This window comes from Neodiprion lecontei, chromosome 7 (genome assembly GCF_021901455.1).
Source record: "Neodiprion lecontei isolate iyNeoLeco1 chromosome 7, iyNeoLeco1.1, whole genome shotgun sequence".
Classification (NCBI taxonomy): Eukaryota; Metazoa; Arthropoda; class Insecta; order Hymenoptera; family Diprionidae; genus Neodiprion; species Neodiprion lecontei.
In genome coordinates, this window is record NC_060266.1 from 15,505,930 (window position 1) to 15,512,829 (window position 6,900).

The following is a 6,900-nucleotide window of genomic DNA, read 5'->3' on the forward strand; positions in this document are numbered from 1 at the left end:
CACTTTCTTTCCCCTAGCTCTTGGTGGCGAGTTGCGATCGAAATTTCAGGTTCGGTGGAGAAGTGGAAGGCTCCCCTAGACAACCTTGGCGTAAGGAAGGGGACCAGTTGAGCTCGTGGAGAACCCCGAAGGCCCGGACTTAGAAACGACGGCGGGTAGACGGCCCTTCTTGGATAGTTAGCAGTTTTGTTTTGTTTTTCGTTTTTTTTTTTTCTCTTTTTTTTATCGTTCATTGGTTTTAAGTTTCTCGGTGAATCCAGAGCAATGGCGTCTGGCTGTATTAGGCTTGCGGTCACCTCGCGAAGTTCGGCTCGCGGGATGCAGCGCTGGCGCACTGACACCCCACGCTCCGTCTAGGGGCGGGGGGGAGTTGTAACGTGGCATTTCGATTAGGCCTGCCCGTTACAAGGTACTCCCTGAACCCTGGGCGGAATCCCGGGATAAGGGTTCGGAAATCGAGTCGCGAAATAATCAGAGAGAGCGCCAGAACTGGAGTCACGCACCCGGACTCCGACAGGGACGAAATAGCGAAGTAAGAATAAGATATTGCAGGCTTTTGTTTTTATTTTTTTTTTCGAGTACACCGGCCACCAGCCAGCGACCAACTCCGACGCCGAAGAGATTTCAAAGCAAGGCGAAACCGCGGAGATCTCGCGGGAAGGATACCGAGGCTGCGGAGGGGGAGACAACGCAGATCCCTGCAGCGCGGGAATCCAAGGCGGACGCGATTCCCGCTAGCGGCCGGCGCGCCTCAGCCTCCCCGCTCACCCCGCCTACGCTCAACCGAGGCAACCGCGAGAGACCTGCTAGCGACGAGGGAGCACCACCCCGCCCAACCCCAGGACCCCGCAGAGCTGCGCTGAAGACGACAGCGCGATCTAGCCCTAAGTCCTGCGCCGCGTAGCGACGACAGGTGCGCGGCAAGTTGCGCAATCCCCAAAATCGATGACAGATCGATTGTTGCGCATTCTTAGGGTGATGACGTCACGAAGGATTAGTGTGACGAGATCGGCGTTGCGGCCATCCCGATTCACTCCAGTTCTGGCGGTTAGCTGAAGCTCTGGCACACTGTGACAGTTGCGTTTTATTTCGTTGGTTTCTGGGAATTAGTGTGGTTGCGAGTTAAGATGACCGGGAAGAATCCCGAGGGAGTGGGCGAGTTCATCGCTTGGATGTAGAGCGGTAAGCGCTGTTAACCTTCTTGCGAGAGAATCTCGAGAGATAATTAATAAAGGCTTGCCGAGGACGGATAGCCAGTGAGGATTGGCGTTAGCGACTGTACTCGAGATTCTTTAGCCGATACATCTGCTTGGTGACCGTAGCCTGAGTTGCGCGTAAGGAAGTAGCGTTAATTTCGGGTAATCGAGGAGATCGAGTCGAGTCACGGGTTGAGCCGAGACATTATTGCCTCGAGTTTGAGTGTAACTGAATTCCGTTACACGGGGTCATTTCAACTTCATCCGATACAGCCTCAGTTCTCGTATAGGTCGCGAGTAGTCTCACGGGGAGCATTCGAATTCGCGACCGCGTCCCGCCGTCGCAGAGAAAGTGGGGCTCGGGTGCGCGCGAGTAAAAATATTCTTTTGTGGAGGAGAGTCGCGGGTGACGCGACGAGCCTCGTTTCCGTTTGGTTTTTTTTTTTGCATAATCCGTTAGTATTAAGTTCGCGATCAGCGCCATTCCGTAGAGGACGATCGCGAGCAGCGCGTCGGGTCCTATTCTTTTTTTGGTTTTTTTTGTGTATAAATTAGCGGTCACGATTAGTATAGCGACTAGCGCACGTAGGCCGTAGAGGTCTTCTGGATCCCTTCATTTTTGTTTGTTGATTATTTTGTTTGCTCTTTCCTTTTTTTTCTTGTGTTAAAGCTAAGCGTTTGCGTTTGGAATCGCGAGGAAAAACTTCCGCTGTATTGTGATTATTTGTATTTTTTTTTTCTGTATTACCGCTATTTGGAAATATATTGTCAAATTTTATTATTGCTTTGTCGAAATAACTTGTTGGCGTACGTGTGACGTATCTCTCTCTACCCTAAAATTACCCCTCTCCTCTTCGCGGTACTGAACTACCGAGTATATGGTCGCGGTATATCGTATTACCGATTTCGAGGCATGTTGATCACGCCAGGCGCCCAACAAATTTCGCGGTATTATTTCAGGTTCCGGGTACATCGTGGACGTCGATTTCTTGTGCACGCGGTAAGTTCTCGGTCATATTCTCCGAGTGACCGAGAAGCGGGAAAAATCCACGTCACAATGAATAGTCCATGCAACTTTTGCAATTTTTTATGTGCTAATACACTCTCTTGGCACATTTTTCTAGGCGTCATTCCGAATCCAATGAGCTATCGTACATAATTTTAAGAGCAGTATCTTTATTTTAGACCATTTTGAACTTGTGGACTAAACTACATGATAGATTGAATTCTGGTTGATACGGCGATGCGTGTCTCCACGACTGTCCACGACTCGTCCTAAACTGTCCTCCATGATTTTTACCATCACAAAATTCTCTGCATGCACAAGAAAAACACTCTTGATCGTGTCTCGCTTGTTGTCTCGTCTTGTCACGTCTTCGATTATATATATTTATCAACCGTATTTAATTATTTATAAAACTACGTAGTTGTAATATAAACTGTTGTAAGAAGAAACATTGTAATAGTGAATCTGTTTTGAAAAACACCTTTCATCCTGTTTTCACCCGAATCGTGATAATATATCTTTGTAACATATATATTATGAATAATAAATTATTGTTAACAGGCAATTGTGATTAAATTCATGAAGTTATCTGATGTATTGGTTATAGATTTTTTAAATGTTTTTTAAGTGTTAATTTGAAATAAAAAATGGTCCCCGGGCGCGTCAGTGATGTGTGTTCATATAAAGGCTGCAAAAATCGACGTGATGTTACAAAACTCTTTCGGTTTCCAACGATTGATGTTCATCGTCGTGAAAAATGGATCCAGCATTGCGGTATGTATTGTGACGTGGTATTTCGTACCCCGTTACATGGTTTAATCATCGTACTTCCCTACGTACGAATATCACTAAAATAACGAAAGCACATCTGAGACCAATACTCCAAAACGAACGACTAGTTATCTTTAAGTGAAACTCTCTTTATTAAGCTGATTTTATTCTATTTTCTAATTTTGTCACGCTCTACGAGAACCATCTACGAGACTTCCGCTTTAAGATACCAGGACACTGCCTGACAGGGGTCACGTACCAGCTCAACACCGACCACCACCGACTACAGACGAACGAATACCGCTGAGACCACTCCCGATGGATGCCTGTCTAAGTTGTGAACAGGGTCGTGCGTGATGCACAAACAGTACCTCCGACTATTTAAGACTTATCAGCCAGGAGCCGAACCACGAATCAATGCTTCTACCACTCGGATGCATCGCCAGACGGCGTACAGGGCTGTGCGTCAAAAACACAACAAAGCCTCCCGTCGACGATACTTATCAGCCTGGAGCTGAACCGACCATGACATCTACTAAGTCGTTGTCTATCAAATAGAGGACGGTTTTCTCTTAATGAACCGTCCTATCGAAGGGCTGTGGCGTGGAATAGGCTAGACTATGCTGACCACGTGGATCTGGTGGATATAGTGTGGGGATCCGGGTCGAGGGCCATCACCGCCAGATCGTTCCGGCATGAGGGCTCCGATGAGCGAGGGCCGGGATGCAGCGCCAACGAAACAGCTACAACGGGGAGTACCAGTAAAGCAAGGAGTGAAGTACAATCGGTCGCAAGTCCAAGAGATCGGTGACGCAATATTATCGCACACCTCAATATCGCAACACATGAGCGGTACGACCTCCCCTCTCACCAACGATGCAGCACAGCTGAGGGTAAACATCTCCGACCACCTTTCGACGTCCCGATACCTCAATACCTGTCAGCGAGGAAGAAGAAAAACAAGCGGCGAGGGATTATCGCCGCCTACCTGTGGACCAGACCTACGCGACCTGCTGGCCCAATTAGAACAACGCAAATTTGAGGAAGAATCACGTGACAGCAGCACGACGAAAATCAGGATCATCGCTCGTCTCGACACTCTACGTTCAGTTCTCGATTAATAAAGACGTGCTCTCGTAGTATCTAGTATTATTACCGCTATCAACAGGTTCCCTTTATCGCTTTCTTACCGCATCTTCGGTACCGGTTATATCTTCTTTTCACGTAAGTGAGGTTCCTTCTATTTTGCGAAGCCACGAAATTACTTGCAATATATCGTATCTTTATCTCTCTCTCTCTCTCTCTATCTTGCAGTTGGTCTGCGTGAGCCACCTAGGCTCGTACCTTATTCTCTAATATTTCTCATCTTGTCCCTTTCTATTTCTTATTGCAAGTAACTTCGCAACTGGTTGACTCTTACTTACGCATTGTTAGTGATTATTGCTTTATTTTGTTATCTTTCTCTTCTAGAATACCTAAATGTCTAATATCGCTGTATAGCAGCGTGTTCTGTTAAATGATCAATTCTTATCTTAGTCATTGAGTATTACTATTTCGCTATACTTCCTCTGATTATTTCATAACTGTCTCTTCACCTATTACCTTTGATTAATTTAGCTTAGTGAGTGTACCGCGTGAGCGATCTTACATGGCCGCGCGATCCCGCTCGTCGTTCTTTTGACTTTGGAGTATTGCGCCGTATCGAATAACATCTTTTTTATTATTTTCTTCGCTAATACCGCTGATCGTAGTTGTCCGTAGTCTCTTTGGTTTGTCGTATGTTGCGTATTAATTCTCTTGAGTATTAATTGTCTTAATCCCGAAATTATCTTTTACCGTACCGAATATTATCTTTCTTTCTTCTCGCACGTATCACAAACTAGAGACTACGTATTATCTCTTAGTTTCTATATTTTATAATAATTCTCTACTTGACCTGTTTCCTTGAATTTACCTCGTAATTAATAATTCCCTGCCTCTGTTATACCTCTGATGATTCTGGTAATGTGAAAACTATTACAATTTTTGTATTTCGCATGTTTCTTATAATCGCTTCTTATATTTTATGGTTTGCTTGATCAATGCATAATTTAAGTACCGTATATCTTTTTCTGTTCTGCCTATTCATTATAAAACCGTGTTAATTATTACCTCGAATCATAGTATCGCGAGCCTACGCATATCTCTCGTTTGTTCTGAAAATGTTCTGTTATTTGTTAAATCTCTCGCTCAACTTTTCTCTGGCTGTAAATTAATTATCTCACCTATCTTAATTATATCTCAATTTCTTCAGTTGTTTGCTTGTTATTAAGATTTATCGTTTCTTAGCCAACATATTCGATACTATTTCTGGTTCACCCGTTTCGTATTTTAGCTATTGGATTCAACCCCTCCCCTCTACCATTATCTTGTCTATACTGAGCAAGCTGTGCAGAACCGTCGTAGAACCTGATCTTGTCTTTATCTATATCTTTTTCTCTAATTATCCATTTTCTGACGCATGTGCATCTGGCGCCCAACAATCATATCTTTCTCTTTTATTATCTCTCAATATCTAATTATTCAGATTAGTGACTGCGCCGTAGGGTAACCAATCATCTCACTTATTCAATAACCCTCACAAAAATTGGTTACAGTATATAACAGAAAGAATTTCCATTACAAAAGGTTCCAAAAAATTTGGAATTTTTTAAATGAGAAATTTAATTTTTGTTAACAAATAAAAATATTGCAAAAAAAATTATTAAAAGAAGTGAATGGGAAAACCTGTGTTTTGATATAGATACAATTTATTCAATTCTTCGGTACCCATGAACCTTTAAATTACACGTTTCGTCCTAATGAGAAAAACGCTATTTTCTTTTTAAGGAGGGTGGTGACCTTAATCAAAATGTACAGAAATTGATAAAATTTGGTGATGAAGTTCTTCAACATCAAGTGCCAAAGCACAATTATTTTCAAAATTTTCTTCCACCTAGTTGTCGAGTAATTGCCGGTTTTTTTCAAATGAATATACACTACCGTTCATAAGTATGGAAACACTCGCCCCAGAATTTTCTCATTGTACTCATGATGCTCATTGTATTTCTACGAAAATGTATACCGATGAGGAGTGGGGAGGGCCTTCCAGCATTTTCATAGTATAGAAAAAAAATATAGAAAACAAATCGCCTTGTTTACGTTTGCTTCGAAAGAATGGCGTTCGAAATATCGTCGTTCTGTTTACATTTGTTTCGATCGTCGTTTTGTTTACATTTGTTTCGATCGTCGTTTTGTTGACATTTGTTTCGATTGTCGTTCTGTTTACATTTGGTTCGAACGAACCATTTATGGGGAAATTATCTTTTATAATTATTTTTCAAATTTTCCTCATTTTTGAAATATTTTGACAAAAAATAACGAGATATAAACTTAAAAATGTGAATTTTGGATATGCTTTTGAGGACAGGTTTAACATTAGACTTGCAAAGTTTCAAAGACACTAGGCAAAAAAGCCATATGTATAGGGCCATTCTAAATATTTTAAAAAGAAATTTCAAAATCGGTACAAAATTTTGAAAAAATTCATAAGCGTTAGTAGTATATATATGAGAGTTCTAACTCAAAGATGGCGGCGCTCCCCCCTAGTTCCCCCCTAGTTCCCCCCTAGCTCCCCCCTAGCCACCCCCCCCCCCCCCCCCCCCCGTCATTTTTGGCGGCTATTTCCATAGGATCACACACACACACACACACACACACACACACACACACACACACACACACACACACACACACACACACACACACACACACACACACACACACACACACACACACACACACACACACACACACACACACACACACACACACACACACACACACACACACACACACACACACACACACACACACACACACACACACACACACACACACACACACACA